Source organism: Haliotis asinina, chromosome 8 (assembly GCF_037392515.1).
Source record: "Haliotis asinina isolate JCU_RB_2024 chromosome 8, JCU_Hal_asi_v2, whole genome shotgun sequence".
Taxonomy (NCBI): domain Eukaryota; kingdom Metazoa; phylum Mollusca; class Gastropoda; order Lepetellida; family Haliotidae; genus Haliotis; species Haliotis asinina.
The window spans coordinates 61,272,523-61,290,190 of NC_090287.1; the positions used below are offsets into that span (position 1 = coordinate 61,272,523).

Below are 17,668 nucleotides of genomic sequence, written 5' to 3' on the forward strand. Positions count from 1 at the left end.
GAAAAATACTGACTTTCTTAGAGGATAACAACTTCTTTATCCTAATAAATATAAAATGTCATCCATCAAAACTATCATGAAAACACTTAAGAGCCGAAGTTACAAGTTTGTGGCGGCAGTCCGTAAAATCAACACTTGACGAATGGTTGACAGCATGAGCATTGATCTGTCCAAGTGGGATGTAATGACATTTATATATAAACCAAATCAGTGAAGCTGACCACATGATCCCATGAGTGTCCTTATGACAAGCTTCTGAAACCGTACCCTGGATCCTCTAGAGGACAATATGTATCAGCTTCAGAACATTAACTTGAGATACTGATGCTATACGACCACAAAGGACACATTTGAATACTCGCCCCTCTCCCCATGTACTCAAAACATAATGAAAACAACACAGATATGATAATAAGAATTTACTGAACATTGCCACAGCATAAAATGGATACTGATGCTATACGACCACAAAGGACACATTAAAAAGCAAGCATGTAATCAGTGAAAAGAACACAGATGCAATAAGAAGTATTTATTGAATATTGCCACAATGTCAAAAGAAAAAAATCACATTGAATAGATGTGCATGTCAGATCAGTTTGCTTTATCTAATATAAACACAAACAATTATTGCATTCAGCTTACACTTTCCCATAGAAAGCTTTTCTCTGGTTCTTGCCTTGGGATCATAACTGCTCAGTCAGTTCATGTGCAACTTTTCAGACTGTGTCAGACAAACATGCATAATTATGTCATCAGTACCTGATGGTATTCTGAGAACACACGGTAATTTATCCTTAATGTAAAATGTTATGGAATTAGGGTTCTTTTCGGTGAAATGTCTAGTGAGCGTTTGAATACCATACATTCCATATACTACCATTCCATATAGTTATGACTCTAATCTGTTAAAAGAAATGAGTGTCTGTCTTATGGTGTTTTTAAACCTACCAAACCATAACAGACAAGAGAGCTACATAGGCTGTACCTTGGACATAAATGTTGTTCAAAACAGATATTCAATTCCTTCGAATTGTGCGCAGACACACACACAAAAAAACAAAACAAACCACGTCATCACCACCTATAAACGTTCAAACAGAAGAACATTGCATTGTAGAACTTAATTCTAAGAAGAACAAAGTAAGAGTATGCACAAGTACATGTGGCGTGATATGGTAAGGCACGTACTTCACAAGTGACTATCACACCAGGTTTTCAGTGCCATGTAGCAAGCATGTGCATGTCGATCGCTAGCATCACATGTTCTGATCAGCCACTGCTTGAAACTGTTTTCATCTTTGTTCTTCTCCAAGAACGTGCCCAGAACATTCCACGCCTGGAAAAACAATAACATTGTTGGAGGTGAGAGGTAAAATCGAGTGAAATGTTGCTATCAAGTAACAGATTATAAACACCAGATTTTTAGCCAGATTTTAGTCCTATCAACTGAAAGAGAGCATACTTCAGTTTAGCATGTATACCACGTGAGTAAATATATCATGGTTTACTTATCATAACTGATGTTACATAAATTCACTTCAACAGAAATGTTGAACATGATCAAGATAACTTAAATTAGCCTTGATATACTGAAGAGACAGAAATTTCAACCCAGTTGATACTTAGAAATGAATGTATTAACTGTACCTGTAGGTCTACATAGGTAGCTGTTGTAAATACACGTGTCACCGGTTAATGTGACATGGACATTCTTTATGATCTGGTAAACGACGCTATCTCTATAACATGATAGGTGTTAAGGTTAAAGTGAATGTGGTCGGTGAATGAAGCTGTGTATTGCATATTGTCATTAGTAGACACATAGACAGGCAGAAACATGTGTGAATAAAACAGGCATAGAGTTTTTGTCTGTGACAGAGATGGCTTACGACTATCATTATATTTTTCAACCTTTCCACAAATATGTATTAAAACATTCCAGTTTTCAAGCTGAGCAATTTTTAACAATGAAATTGTTATTTCTAATGCTATACTCCCTTGAAAAATCTGCAACCAAGTGTGGGACCTGTGCATTTTTATTATTGCAGACCCAAGATGCTTGTTATCATAAACATCTCTTGTTCTCCAACTTCGAGCACAGAGAGAAGCCTTGAAAGCATTACTTGCTCTGTTGTTACGAGTTGCCTTCCTGGTTCAAGCCGCGAGAACCTAATCACTGGACATGTTTTATGGGTGCAGCGCAGCACAGCTGTTGAAAGCACTTTTCAAGCGACCGCTTGGTTAAAATTAGTGAATCGTTTTAACTCCGACTTCGCAGGGGCGTTTTTTTCATCGCGCTATTTTCAACTTCACAAGTTGCATTTGCATTTTTGATAATTTTTGACTGTAAGTCCGTACCAAAAGGTGTGAGAATCTGAAGCCATATAACATTAACCGAAGTCTCCAACAATGCTGCAAGAACTCAGATATGGAATTTCAGCGACATCAGGCGACGAGGCCTGGCCTGCATTTATGTACAAGGTGGACATTCGTTACTGACCACGTGACCTTGCTTGTGACCCACTTTTTGTATTGTGGCTTATTTGCATGTGCCAAATATACTGTTCTTCTTTTGAATATTACCATAACTCAAAACACTTATCTTTTCATGTCATAATATTTTATTTGCGGCAGTTATGGTTTAATTCTTTTCCCTTTTTAGCGCATTTATTTCTACAGGTACAGATCAATGTTTGTAATGAGAAATCAGTTTATTAGAATATCTTGATACGTTTTTGTCAGTTGACTGACATTCTTTTCATCAATGTCAGCTATGTTTAGTTCTTTAGTCTACTGAACTGTAAGACATCGTAAAGTGTATTCTCACCCTTGGAAACCCGCTCTCGCTGAGTGTGTTACCATGAACCTGTCCTATTCCCGGTAGGTCAGTCACAAGCTTCTGTCCCATTGGTTCTGATACAAAGCTACGGTATTTTTGACTTGTTGACCTGTTAGAAAAATAATAAGCATTTATTCTGTGATCATTCCTCCTTTTCCAGAAGACATGCTACATCTGATACTAATCATGCTATCGATAAATGAGTGGCGAAAACTTAGCAATAATTATTATTGTTTCGAGAAATGCTGGTGGCCAGTAAATAATACCTCTTGGATACAACAAACCAGTGGCAAGGCAAAGAACGATCTGAATACCACGAGTGGCGCTTAAAATATTTAATAAAATATATTTCACGTGAGTAATTACTATCGGGTTGCTGGAGACCTATTCTAACACCAGAATCCCTCAAGGGTAAAATATTATCCAATACAACACTCCGCATCACTCGCCCTTCCAACTGACCATGGGGCTAGTCTGATAATTTGTTTTGGGTGGCTGGGGGTGGGCGTGTGTTGGGAGTGGTTGTGTTCAACAGAAAACAGAAAACGCTCATTTGGTAGGGGAAAGTATAAAGATAATGATGTTGTGCGCGTGCATACCGTGCGTTTAGGGATGGTGATAAAGAGAAATGGTCTTAGATTCGTAAGATGTCTGTCTTTGAGAAGTTTGTTGAAGCTTATACTTCCTATCCAAATTGAAAATACAGGTTCCCGTTCTAATATTTTAAGAGTGTATGTGGGAGAATGGATTGTAATGTCAGACGTGTTGGCCCGTGCTTGGGTAATGATTGAAGGATTTATGAAAGACGAAAACTAGCTAAGGTGTCAGATTGCCAGCGCCAGCGCCCCACTCACTGGATGCATCACTTAGGGCAATGAAGGATCATGTCTTGCCATAGGTAGGATTTTTGACGTGAGTGAATCGATGTCTCTCACATCAGAAGAGGTATACCCAAAAGGTCTCGAGTTCAAAATACCTACTATGTCGATCCAAAACAGTATGGAGTACACACACTAACTGATCTTTGAGTACACAACTCTCATTGCAGACTTCAACGACTTGATCTCACGTTCCCAAACTCCGCCAAGGTGTTGGCAACGTACTTTCCTCACTTCGGATGGAAAAATATTTTTCATGTCAAAATAAAATATCGGCACTATCAAAGGTACACTTCCATTTCCTCACTTGGCTGTGCTCACTCATTTCTTACCCCACGTTTAGTAATTACTCACGTGAAATATATTTTATTAAATATTTTAAGCGCCACTCGTGGTATTCAGATCGTTCTTTGCCTTGATTACCCCTGCCAGCTTCCAGTTGGAAATGTGAGAGCACAACCCAGTAAAGAAATGGGTGTATACTTATGATAGTGGCGATGTTTTATTTTGACATGAAAAATATTTTTCGAACTGAAGCGAGGAAAGTATGTTGCCAACCGTTGCTCGTTTCGCTCGCATGTAAGAAGACTGGTCATTTTCTATAAGCTGCGTAACTCATTTGCACTATAATTTGCCTGTGCATCAACAAGCAGGCAATACTGATGACTAGAGTGCGTATTGTTACAAGTGTGTAGCTCCTGTATATTTTGTTATTAAGTAATAGTTATTATTGGGCCACAACGTTTAGTGTTTTGAATAATAATTATGATGGGTCACATTTCGTATAATAGATGGTCAGCATTTTTAAGATTTTGGCAGCAGACTCTCCAGAAATTATCTGCCCTTGGTTTTCTATTTCCTGACATCCGGGATTATTCAAGAGCATTCCACGTGAGTGGCGATGTTCGTGAGTGCTCGAACTTTCGGGAAACGACTGAATTTACATATATATGCTAGCTGCCGTGGTGGAGATGGACATTCACCGGAGTTTACATTGCAACGAATCCGTCAACGCTTGAATCAACATTAGCCGCTGTCAGACCGGTCGCAGTGTTACATTCTGGATCACTGTTTCTCTCTCGCACTTAGACTTTGGTGAGTTTGCCATATTATATTTTGTGACCCACTGACTTAGATTTTGTCTCATATATATTGTATTTGAAATCGGTATTGTGAAATTGACTTTGAATAACTTGCTGTCTTTGCCAAATAATACAAAATTTGAATGTTTTTTTTTTCACTTGTCTTTATTCGGTTTTGCTGATTCACAGGGGTTTTCTTACATCGTTTGTCACGGCAAATTCATAACCGTAGCAAAATTGGGGGCTCGTCCGGGATAGAATTCATTTGACGTTTGAGACCATTTGTGAAATTTATTTCAATTTTTTTTTGCAACAAGTTAATTGTGGAAGCAGCAAAATGTGCTCTGAGACAGTTAGTTAGTTGAGGAAATCAGATTTGATCCAAGTTTCCTCACATCTCAAACTTGATGCCAGACCTGCAATGATGAAATTTCAGGTTTTGAAAATTGTGTTGAATCACTATATTGATTAGGGAGTTTTTGAAGATGATGTTTTGGAAATGGTGCCAGAGGAAGGTTCAGATCAATCAGAATATAGAAACATGAAATTCAATTACTAATTGAAAAAGAAGAAAATAGAAACAGGAAGAACTAACAACGTTGGAAATAGAAAGGGAAATGGAAAGAGACAGAAATTAAGGAAAGAGACAGGAATTAGAATTGAAGAAATTGCAAGCTGACAGAAAAATTTCACTGAAAAAGCTTGAAAACCCGTCTCAACTCTCACATTCTTCCTCATCTGACATTGCAAGGCATGTTAGGCTTGTACCCCGTTTTAATGAGAAAGAAGTAGATAAATATTTTCTACATTTGGAGAAAGTTGCTGAAAATCTCAAGAGGCCTAGGGAGTCACGGACTATGTTATTGCAAACTGTTCTGAAGGATAAAGCTCAGGATGCTTATTCAACTTTGTTAGTACAACAAAGCTCAGGTTATGATCTTGTCAAGAGTACACTCTTGAAAGCTTATGAGTTAGTGCCTGAGGCTTATAGTCAGAAATTCAGAAATGCTCACAAAAGGGACAAGTCTGACCTGGTTCACAGGGGGTTTCGTACATCGTTTGTCACGGCAAATTCTTAACCGTAACAGTATAGACACGAACACAAGGTTATGTGCAAAAACTAGGAATTGAAAAGTTTAAAACTGTAACTGAAGCAGTGTTCGAACTGTCTGCAGTTTACCCGTCTGACAAGTGATAATTTAGGAGCTGATCATGATCCTTGAATCCTGAATTGCTGATTCAGCGACCAAATCGTCCTAAAAACATAAACAAATAGTCCAATGCACGTGTTTATTGATAACTATCTAAATCGTAAGCAGTAACGTCATTGGTCAGATTCTGAAGTGTTACAGTATAACCGCAGTTATTCGCCACGGGTAGAAAGCAAATCCGTGTTGGCTAGGAGGGTTTCCCAACCCCAGGGATTTCAGGAAGTCAGAGATGATGAGCAGATAGACTTCCATGTATATGTGGCTGAGGGTGAAGAGGATGATGAGACCCAAACAGCTGAAGACTCTAACAGCTGCTTTTGATAATGTGCACGTGGAAGATTCATCCTGTGATAGTGACTGAAGTCCTCAAGACAATTTCATATGAAGATAATTTGAAAATGTATGGGTGTTGTCAGAATGTGTCCCATCAATGTCAGAGGCTCAGAGTTAATAGTCTGCAACAACTAATTAGTGAAATGAACTGTTCTCACATGCATTGCTTTATTGTCTATACATTGTCCTGAATTAATCGGTCCAAAAAGGTGTTGGAAGGGCTAGCGACATGTTTGGGTCATTTGCTCCACTTTCCTGTGACAGTTTAAACCGGTTTCTAATACTGACCTGAAAAGAGGAAAATGGTTCAGTGTCAGGAAACGAAATAGGATTTAACAAGAAATATCGTAAATCAGAACACTTTTAGAGTCTTCAGCTGTTTGGGCCTCAATACCCGTCGCGTATCACCGAATGGTCTCAAACATATTTTGTTACTTGTGAAAACGTAGAGCTGATGGTAAACTATGATTTTGAATTTTAATTAATTTGAATATGTTTCATGTTGTGTCTAAATTGTTATCAGACATCAGAAATTCTTTTTAATGTCACAAAATCTTTTAGGTATCATAAAATACCTTAATGTTTTCATCAAATTTCTGATAATCAATGTTTCATGATATCGATACTTGTTTCGTGGCATCTTAAAATTAGATGTTTGTGACATCAATTATTTTTGGATATGACAAATTAGAAGGTTTATCGACGATGTTCGTAAGGAATATGCATTTATTAGCTGCCACAGCAAGGAGGAGGTCGCCAAGAAATCTTTATACAGCGAAGTTCTGTTCCTTGTATATTCTGCGCATCGTTCTCCCTATCCATTCTATTTTTTAATTGAACACAAACGCTAGTAAACTGATACACTTTCAGTTCGAAACAATATTGCATCTAATAGAACACACTTGTAATAGTATAATTTTGACTTGTACAATTGTATGGTTGGAAAAATTCCATTCCATTTTAATAGCTCTTATTAGCTTTTCCTGTAATTTAGCAAAGGATTGGTTATCGAGAAATTGGTTCGAGAGGCGTGATCAGTAACAGTTGGGCGAGTCCTTGTCATAGACCAAGCTTCTGTAGGTGGTATTGGGTTAGCAATAAGACCTACTTTTTCTGATCATATCATATTATTTAACCTTGAATGTGAATATATTATCTTGCATAGTATATCTAAAGGACTGCTAAAAATCGATAATGATCTTTATCTGGATATTGTGTATTTGCTCAGATAGTTCTAGATACGCAAAAGATAGCATCGATGACATGTGAAAGATAAACAATCGATTTTACAAATGCTTGCTAAGTGTGATTTCATTTTACTTATGGATGGCTTCAGTGCAAGGAAAAGACTATTGAAAGAACAGTGCACAGCTGACGAGCATTTAATTGAAAACCGTGATATCGATATTGTAACTATGACAGATATGTATGAAACTAAAAATATTCTTTATGTTTCTTCTCTATCGATAGCAAGAGCTAACCAAGATTTAGGAAATGCAAATGCTTGCCCAGGAACTTTATAGAACTTTGTGAAAATACAAATATGTTTATATGCAAAGGGAGACTAGACAAAGGTAAGGATGAAAGTAACGTGGCATGAAATGACTAAATTTTAATTGATTGTGTTTAATATTTTAATCCTCATCACAATGTTTTCCATGTTTCGTTGATTTTGATGTTATTGATTTTGCACATCTGTATTCAGATGTTTGCTCTCCTATAGCTATCGTGGTCTCATTGTCCATATAGGATTAAATTATGCTAACTCGCAACCACCTGATGATAGTATAAAAACAATAAGTAACAAATGTGATAATTCTGAAATACCAGACATGAAAGAAATATTTGAACATTTCAAGCATATCAATAGCAAGTAGACTATTTCTGATTTTAAAATGATTAAAGATGAAATAAAATGATGACCACATATTTAACGATGCTATGAAAGACGTGGCACATGCTATCAAAAAGCTAAAGCGAAATAAATCTTCTGGAACTGATGACATTGAAAATGACTATCTTGTTGATTCCTTTGAACTACTTGGTTCTGTGTTTCTTCAGTGTTTCAATTTAATATCCTCCACACATGAAGCATGGTTGACCGGCTCTGTTAGACACATGCACAAAGGTACAGGCCAGATATCACAACCCAATGCCTATAGACCAATTACTACTGTCAGCTGTTACAGAAAGTATTTACTAGTATACTGAACATTTTCTTGGAAACAAACTATATTTTAACCCTAGACATGTTATAGAAAGGAACATTCCACTAACAGTGTTATATTTGTTTTGAACTTGCCTACTCAGAAGTTATATTGTGCGTTAATTGGCTTTTCTAAAGCTTTCGATAATGTATTAAGGATTGGACTTTGGCAAAAAGTTGGTGAACAAGTAAATTTTTTAATCTTATAAAATATGTGTTGGAATATCAAATCTTACGTATTTTCAAATGATAACATCACAGATTATTTTCCATGTTATTTGGGGGTTCACCAGGGTGAAAATCTTAACACCGCTTTTGTATTGTTTATTTATTTTGATTTAGAACAATCTGTCACTGATAACAAAACGAAAGTTTTAATTTTTGGAAGTGACTCTGCCCAAAATAGTGAACTTAAATTAGTCTTTGAACACTTTCCAGTTGAAATTGTATATAACTATACTTATCTTGGAGTGACATTTAGTAGAAAAGGGAAATTTAACTTAAAAACCTTGCAGCACGTTTTTTTTATATATAAACACATGTAGAATTCATTATGCTTTGGACTGTTTACTTAAGACATTTGATGTTATAGTAGCTCCAGTTCTTTCATATGGCTGCGAAACTTAGGCTTATGAAAATGTGAACATCACTGAATAAACATCATTTGAAATTTACATAAATGGCCAGCGATTTACGAAAATGTATCCATACGATTATGGTATATGGAGATTTCCATCACCGCGGCTAAGTCTATCGTTTTGTCATTGGCGTTTACTTGATAATCCTGCAGAAATGATCATTATTGAATAACAATAATTATTATTCATATGTAAAAAGTATATTTGAGAATGACTTTGATCCCTGGACGTGTTAAATCCTTATTAGATAAGTGTCGTTTATCTTATGTAATTTAGAGCATATAAACTTTGTAATTCATCAGCAATAGGTGATAAATTTTATTATGTATCTATATAAATGAGAAGCCCTTACTCATATCACATGTAAATATTTACCCGGTATACATAAGTACTTCCCCAATTTGTCAACATTACAGAAAAAATGTAACGGTAGAAATTCAAAAGAAATAAGAAATATTTGCTAGCATTAGGTAAAGTTATAGGGAAAAATTGTTATATCTGTATTATATCACATGTGTTCATTCTAGAGACAGGAAATCCTTTCATAACTCTTAATTTATGGCATTACTATGTTTCGTTATTATGTTGACCTGTTCTACGTGTCATTCCTCGTGTTTGTTTACATGCATTGATATGAGTTATGTTTGGTTTTCCCTTGTACTGCCAGCTATAGTTATCTGAGAACAAACTCAACTTGGAATTAGTTCGACAGATTATATTTTTAGACTGATTTTTGACCTTTTAAACTGCATCTAACATACCATGATGTGCTAATGGATTCAATATCTAAACTGTAGCAGTGTGTAATCCTGTGCTCAGGTCACGAATCAGTTACGCAACGTCGAGCTCGGATAGTCCTTAAATGGGTGACTGTTTGGCACCTTGACTTCTGAGAATTTCTAGAACTTTAGTCCTGCTCCACAACGAAGGTTATGTGGTCCCACCTTAGGCAAGCGAGTTTGTTCTAAGTGGGTTCTGTTCACCCAGCAGAAAATGAGTACCCGGTTCCATGTGATTTTGTTATGAGAGTGTGTTTTCTTTAATTTGTATTATCATTCATTGAGTGATAGTTATTATTGGGTCACAAAGTTAAGAGTTTTGGTAATTATTATGGGTAAAATTTCCTATCACGGCACTAGTGTTTTAGTGGCAGGTCTTCTGGATAGCGCTCCAGTTACCCGCCCTTGGCTGTCCGTGAACGTTCTGACTAAAGGACAATATGGCCACGCTTTTTTGGAATATTGTCAACATAATATTATATATAAAGGCTGGTTGCTGTGAATCTCTCTCTGTCTCTCTGTCTCTCTCTCTTTGTCACTGCAATATATTATTCTCTCTGTCTCTCTCTCTCTCTCTTTGTCACTGCATTATATTAACCGGAACAACTATAGTAACCTCTGAGCAGCAAAGAGACATCTTGGGATATCCGTGATAATAATCACAATCCTTTGATTGACCCAGTCCTACACCCAGGTCTGTACGTCCCATGTAGTCCCCTACTTTCCCTTGATTCACCGAGCCCTACACCCAGGTCTGTACGCCCTATGTAGTCCCCCACCTTCACCTTGATTCACTGAGCCCTACATCCAGGTCTGTATATCCCATGTTGTCCCCACTTTCCCTTTGAATCACCGAGCCCTACATCCAGGTCTGTATATCCCATGTTGTCCCCACTTTCCCTTTGAATCACCGAGCCCTACATCCAGATCTGTATATCCCATGTTGTCCCCACTTTCCCTTTGAATCACCGAGCCCTACATCCAGATCTGTATATCCCATCTACTCCCCACCTTCCTCTTCATCTACACAGCACCTAAACCCAGGTATGTATGTTTTATGAAGTCTTCCCCGAGATGGACGAAACCATACATATATACTACAAAGTTGATAAGTACGATAACAATGTCAAAGGAACATGTAAACTTCAGTGGAGGGATCATGAGGCCATAACAAGTCGGGAGAATTTCAATTGAAAAGTCAATCGCAGTGACGTCACAAGCGAGACAGGGGTCAAACGACCATGTCACAAGCTCAATAACGGGTATGTTCACCACCGGCATTGAGAGCAGCAGTGCATCGACGCCACACAGATCCTATCAAACATACAAGGAAGGCTTGTGGGATATCACGCCAGATACTCTCAAGTTATGTTGCAAAGTCAAGGATGTTATCTGGCGGATGAGGAAGATGGCATAGACGTCGATCCATCTCGTCCAAGACATTCTCTATCGGAGGGAGATCCGGTGAATTTGCAGGCCAAGGCAGTAAGTCAAGGTTGTGGTGTTGCAAGAAATAACAACCCTTGCCGTAAGAGGGCGGGCATTGACCTGGTGGAATATCAACCCAGGACTATAACGTTTCAGAAAAGGAATTGCCACAGGTCGAAGAATTCTGATCCCTCACCAGTTAAGCTGCCCTGAACAGTCACCAAAGGAGTTCTTTGGTGTGCTGTTATTCCACCACCAAAATGATTCCTCTCTAAGACACAGACCTGTGCATAACGTTCTCCCGCGCGTCTATAGGCACGTTGACGTCCATCACTATGGAAAACCTGGACTCATCTGTGAAAACAACACTTCTCCACCAAAACAAGGGTCTGATTTCGGCACCACATTCGACGAGCTTGTCGATGGCGTTGTGTCAGGATAGGTCGTATGGCGGGACGTCGTGGTCTAATCCCGTGGTGACGTAAACCTTGTCGAACTGAGTTGGGGTGAATACGGCGAAAACCTGGGATGGTCCGGGCAGTCATCAATGCAGTCTGAAACCTGCGGCGAAGGTAGGTCACCCTTATCCATCTGTCCTGTCTTGGAGTTGTTACACATGGACGTCCAGAACGTGGCCGATCGGTGACGTCATTTGTGTTCTGGAAGCGTCTCACCAGTGCAGAAATGGTGGCAGTGGAAATGTGCAGCCACCTGTCGATGAAACATTCCCGCACAGGTCATGCCAGTGACCTCATGACGTCGTGCAGAAATTAGCCCTGGCATACTATGCGTTTCACTAGCCGTTTAGTTGTTTGAACGATCGCAAGGGCAGGTGTTGAGCTTTCCAAAGTGACAGTATCGTGTGACATTCGTTTGCTCTGATTCTCTTTCCCGGGATTCACCTGCCACAACGTATTCCACGTCTCAAGGACGAAACCACTGACATCACGGAACGTGGCACGAGGATGCATGTTGGATACATGTCACTAATCTCTGAGTTTAAATCCTTATGTGTTACTACATATGTTTGATAAATTTACATTTAAATGTTTTGTATGCACAGTTTCTTAATGTGCCTCGTAAATATCCACATCTACCCCTATCGACCCAGCCTTGCACCCAGGTTCGTATGGCCTATGCCGTGACAACACCTTCCGTCACAAACCGTCGGAGAAATACTCATTTCTCAGAAATCAACTTTTCAGGATTTTTCGATTAACCTTAACCTACTGACGCGACAAAGAAAGGCTTTCAAAAGACATCGAAAGGCAATATGGTCTCTATACATGCAATTTCAAATAACACCAACGTCAAAGTGTGCTTGTCAGTTGAGTCCGACAGATTTGTATTATCACGAAAGCAGACGTGCACTAACATGACTCCATACTGTCAACATTGCACTTATGCACTGCCGCACATCCCTACACTAATGAAATCAGCATGTGTCCACACAGATTTGATAAATTTAGATGTAAAACGTGTGTATGCACAGTTTCTTTATGTGCCTATCAGATATCCTACTTATCTTCACATCTTCACCTATCGACCCAGTCTTGCACCCAGGTCATTCTCAGTCAATTATTATTTCAAGGTTACCTTAAGCTACTAAAGCGACAGTACAAAAAAGTTTTCAAATCACATCGAAAGCCAATATGATCTCTATACATGCAATTTCAAATAACACCAACGTCAAAGTGTGCATGTCAGTTGAGTCCCAAAGATTTGAATTATCATGAAGGTAGATGTGCACTAAAATGACTCCTAACTGACAACATTGCACTTATGCACTACTGCACATTCGTACAATACTATCTCCCGCAACAACGAATTAGGTTCTGTACTCACATAGTTTTATACAGTCCTTCTCTTCCTTACTTCCAGGCGAATCGGACTGGACACAGCAGAACAAACTTTTTACCAATCAGAAGAGAACGTTCTGCTGACTTTGAAAGCCGCACTGCTTTGCGAGTGGTAACAGCGTCTTTTAAGGTTTTCGAGCCTGCTACGCCCTCATCACATGTCCCGATACAACACTTTTGATTCGTTCTGCACAGTTCAAAAGGTTACTCCACGGTCTTATGTCGTACCTCGTGATCAGGGAAGAGAATCTGATTGGCTGAATCTAATTCGTCAATCCTGTCTGAGTCGATGACGTAACGCTAAAACTAGATACCTTTGAACTTTACCTTTAAAGTCTTTAAACTCGTCAACAGATATATATATCATTATTCTATGAGTCCTCTCGTTTATATGCCAGTCTATCCATAAAGCGAGAGTTACATAAGATTATAAGGGGAGGTAGTTAAAACATTACTATTTACAACGCAATATGGGAAATACCTATGCTTGAAATAGCTCACAATGGTGTGTCCACGTCTAAACTTGTTGTGACTGGAATGAACCGGTTGAATGAACCTACAGGAGTGTTTGCAATAATGCTGATCTAAAGTTGTCACTATGTATGTAACCTAACCTCCAAACCCTTCCCATTGCTTGAATATAGTCTATTCATATACTGACGTCACGCAAAAAGTACGCCCCTGTAATTCAAACAGGTTGTATCTGACTGGAAACCCCCAGCTGTTCATTTTAAAGCAACAATGTTGCTTTATTTCACAAATAAAGCATTTGTCAAGCCCTTTGATCTCGCTGCCATTGTATAGACTACTTTTGCATGCGTAAACAACGTCCTGGTCACTGTTACCGCGAAACAGTACTTTCCTGGTCACGTGTTGGCTTTATGTCATGTTGACAGAAAAAATCAATATTTACTAATTGTGCCATATCGCACAATTTGTAATTCCTCTACCATGAACTAGCACTTTCCTGATCACGTGATGGCTTGCACTGAAACAGATTAATCTTTCTTATCCCGTGTTCTATGTACGTTTTTTAATCATTGTCTGTAGACTTGGACTTGATATCTTGTTTCCTCTTATGGTACTTGTTGAGTTCAGAGAGGATTAAACAAAACTCCTCTTCCGAGATCTTACTGTCAGTGAGTGCAGTAGAAATATGCTCACTTATCGTGTTCAGCTTTGCTTCAGTCATATTTCAATGCCTTGCAATGCAGTCTGCAGGACACAAACCTAAACATCAGCCCTGCTAACCCTACCACGCCAGCTGTTATTTCAATACCTAGCTCTATAGGTACAGCCACAGTGGTGGCCAACACCCCAACACCCGTCACCCCATGCTGGTAGTCATAAGGGCAGTATTAGCCCCATACACGATATTAAAAGCTCTATGGTACTTCTCATATAGTGTGTCGCTCTATGGTACTTCTCATATAATGTGTCGCGGTCTTGTTCTTGTTGCTATTATGCATCACATAACTGTCTCACACGGAACATATATATTTTAATTGTGTTTTACTTAAGTTTTTATCAATGTATACCCATGGAAAAATTTAAGGGAATGCATGAAATAGCTGTGACTTTTAATCTTTGAAACAGTAAGAGAAAAGTTCATACAGATGAAAAGGCTTATGTCAAGTGATGAAAATCAATATCGGGTGTGTCCCCCATGTCTCTGGAGAACTGCTTGGCATCGTCGTGGCATGCTGTGAATGAGTGTACGAATGGTACCAATTGGAATTCTATGCCATTCTTCCTGGAGAGCCACGAAAAGTTCATTAAAATTGTTGGGATGAACAGGTCTGTCCCGAACATTGCGGCCAAGAACATCTCAAAGATGTTCAATGGGGTTAAGGTCAGGACTTTTAGCCGGCCGTTGCAACATCAGGACACCTGCAGCCCTCTGTCTGTCCCGACAAACATGATCGTTGTGAGGACGGGCTTTGTCATGCTGGAACTCGAACATTCGACCTACTGTACGCGCAAAGGGGATCACAATTGGGTTCAAGATCTCATCACGATATCATACACCTTTTATCCTGCCATCAACATGCAAAAGATCTGTTTTGTGGTTAAAGGTAAACCCGCCCCACGCCATAACAGAGTCCCCTTCATAACGACCATGCTGTTTGATTGTGCAGGCACAGTGACGCTCCGCAACGCGTCTCCAAACTCAAATTTGACCCTCATTATGGTCTAGTGTGTACCTGCTGTCATCACTAAACATGGTGTTTCTCCATTGACGTACGGTTCTTCCTCCATGGTTCTGTGCCCACTGCAGTCTCAAGTGCTTGTGTTGCTCAGTCATGTTGATTCCAACCAATGGACGGCGGCTTTTTAGTCCAGCCGATGTAAGACGATTATGCACTGTATGTGAACAAACGTTTGTTCTTCGCTTGAATTCCATATTGATTTTGGAGGAGGATTTGAACCTGTCTCACAAAGCAATAAGGCGTAGGGTCCGGTCATCCCGTAGGGTGGTTTTCTTTTTCCGTCCCCGACCACGCCTCATTTTGACGTCACCAGTCGCTCTATAGAGATTCCAGAGTCTGGATATCACGCTGACAGACTTGTGAAAAGTTGTTGCAACCTGTCGTAATGAGCTTCCTCCATTAACCATGCCCATTGCCTCCCATTTCTGTGCCAAAGTTACGTACTGTCTCGCCATGTTAACACCAGTTAAGCTGCCCTGAACAATCACCAAAAGAGTTCTTTGACGTGCTCTTATTCCACCACCAAAGCGACTCCTCTCCAAGACACAGGACTGTGCATAATGTTCTCCCACGCGTCTATAGGCATGTTGTCGTCCATCACTATGGGAAATGTTAAACCTGGGCTCATCTGTAAAAACAACATTTCTATACCTAAACAAGGGTCTGATTTCGGCACCACATTCGACGAGCTTGTCGATGACGTTGTGTCAGGATAGTCATACGGCGGGACGTCGTGGTCTAATCCTGTGATGATGTAAACGTTGTCGAACTGAGTTGGGGTAAATACGGCAAAGACCTGGGATGGTCCCGGACAGCCATCACTGCCATCATCTGAAACCTATGGCGAAGATGGGTTACCCTTATCCATCTGTCCTGTCTTGGTGTTGTTACACATGGACGTCCAGAACGTGGCCGATCGGTGACGTCATTTGTGTTCTGGAAGCGTCTCACCAGTGCAGAAATGGTGGCAGTGGAAATGTGCAACCACTCGTCGATGAAACATTCCCTCGCAGATCATGTCAATGGCCTCATGACGTCGTGCAGACTAGCATACTATGCGTTTCAAAAGCCGTTTAGCTGTTTGAGTAATCGCATACCCTATCGACCCAGCCTTGCACCCAGGTCCGTATGACCTATGCAGTGAAACACAAACCTTTGGAGAAATACTCATTCCTCAGATTGTTCGATCACACTCGTGCAATTCTCGTTTCAAGGTTACCTTAACCTACTGACGCGACAAAGAAAGGCTTTCAAAACACATCGAAAAGCAATATGGTCTCTATACATGCAATTTCAAATAACACTAACGTCAAAGTGTGCTTGTCAGATGAGTCCCATAGATTTATATAATCATGAAAGCAGACGTGCACTAACATGTCTCCTTACTGACATCATTGCACTTACGCACTGCCGCACATTCATACAACACTGTCCCCCTGGAACAACGAATTTTCGAGGGATATAGAAACGAGTTCCGTCCGTCCGTCCGTGCGTGCGTCACACTTTGAAATATATCTGCTAAACTATTCGCCACAGCTTAACCAAATTTGGTACACTCATGAAGCATAATCCATAGATGTGCCTTTTGGGGGAGATTTAGATCCAGATATGAGTTTTATTTTTTGTGTTTTCCATGATTTAGTCTGTGACTATAAGGATGCCATTTTGTCCGGAGCAGATCTCCCTAACTATATATCTTTTAGATGCGCCATTTGATAGTTAGACCTAGATAATAATTTTATTTTAATTCATTTATTTATATTTTGTGGTTTCTGAGGCAACAATTTCGAATTTTGCCTGAACTTAGTGGTTGTGCTCTTCTCAGGAGCAGAACTTTAAAACTGGTCATTTTTCTTCACCAAACCTGGCACATGGATAGGTCTCGTTGTGTACTAGTGATTTGGAATTCTGACTAAAACATTTTTTTGTGTCTCTATGCCAGAACGTTTAGCTCAGATAGAATTTGGAGGTAGTGCGACTTTCTGGAGTAGAAGGTAAAAACCTTTCAATAACCCTTTTCCACTTTGCCATATACACACCAAAACATTTGACACAATCATAACTACTGGACATATGTGTCGAGAGTATTTTGCCATTGCGGGGGATACTGATGGCTGTGTCTTCTTGTTAAATCAATATCAGATACGGGGCAGAGTTGTGTGGGGATTTCAGGAAAGAAGTGTTGTTCATAAAGCGTGTAAC

General features: G+C 39.5%; 1 protein-coding gene and 1 long non-coding RNA gene across 2 annotated transcripts in view; one reads left to right on the forward strand and one right to left on the reverse strand.

The window, feature by feature from the left end:
• Positions 1-17,668, forward strand: part of LOC137294674 (alpha-soluble NSF attachment protein-like) — a 282,044-nt gene that overhangs the window by 249,940 nt on the left and 14,436 nt on the right. The window lies entirely within an intron of this gene.
• On the reverse strand, positions 407-13,428 carry LOC137294002 (uncharacterized). The gene is made up of 3 exons (XR_010957500.1): positions 13,243-13,428; positions 2,831-2,951; positions 407-1,339 (listed from the first exon to the last, which is right to left on the reverse strand). It is a non-coding gene; the product is annotated as an uncharacterized lncRNA (long non-coding RNA).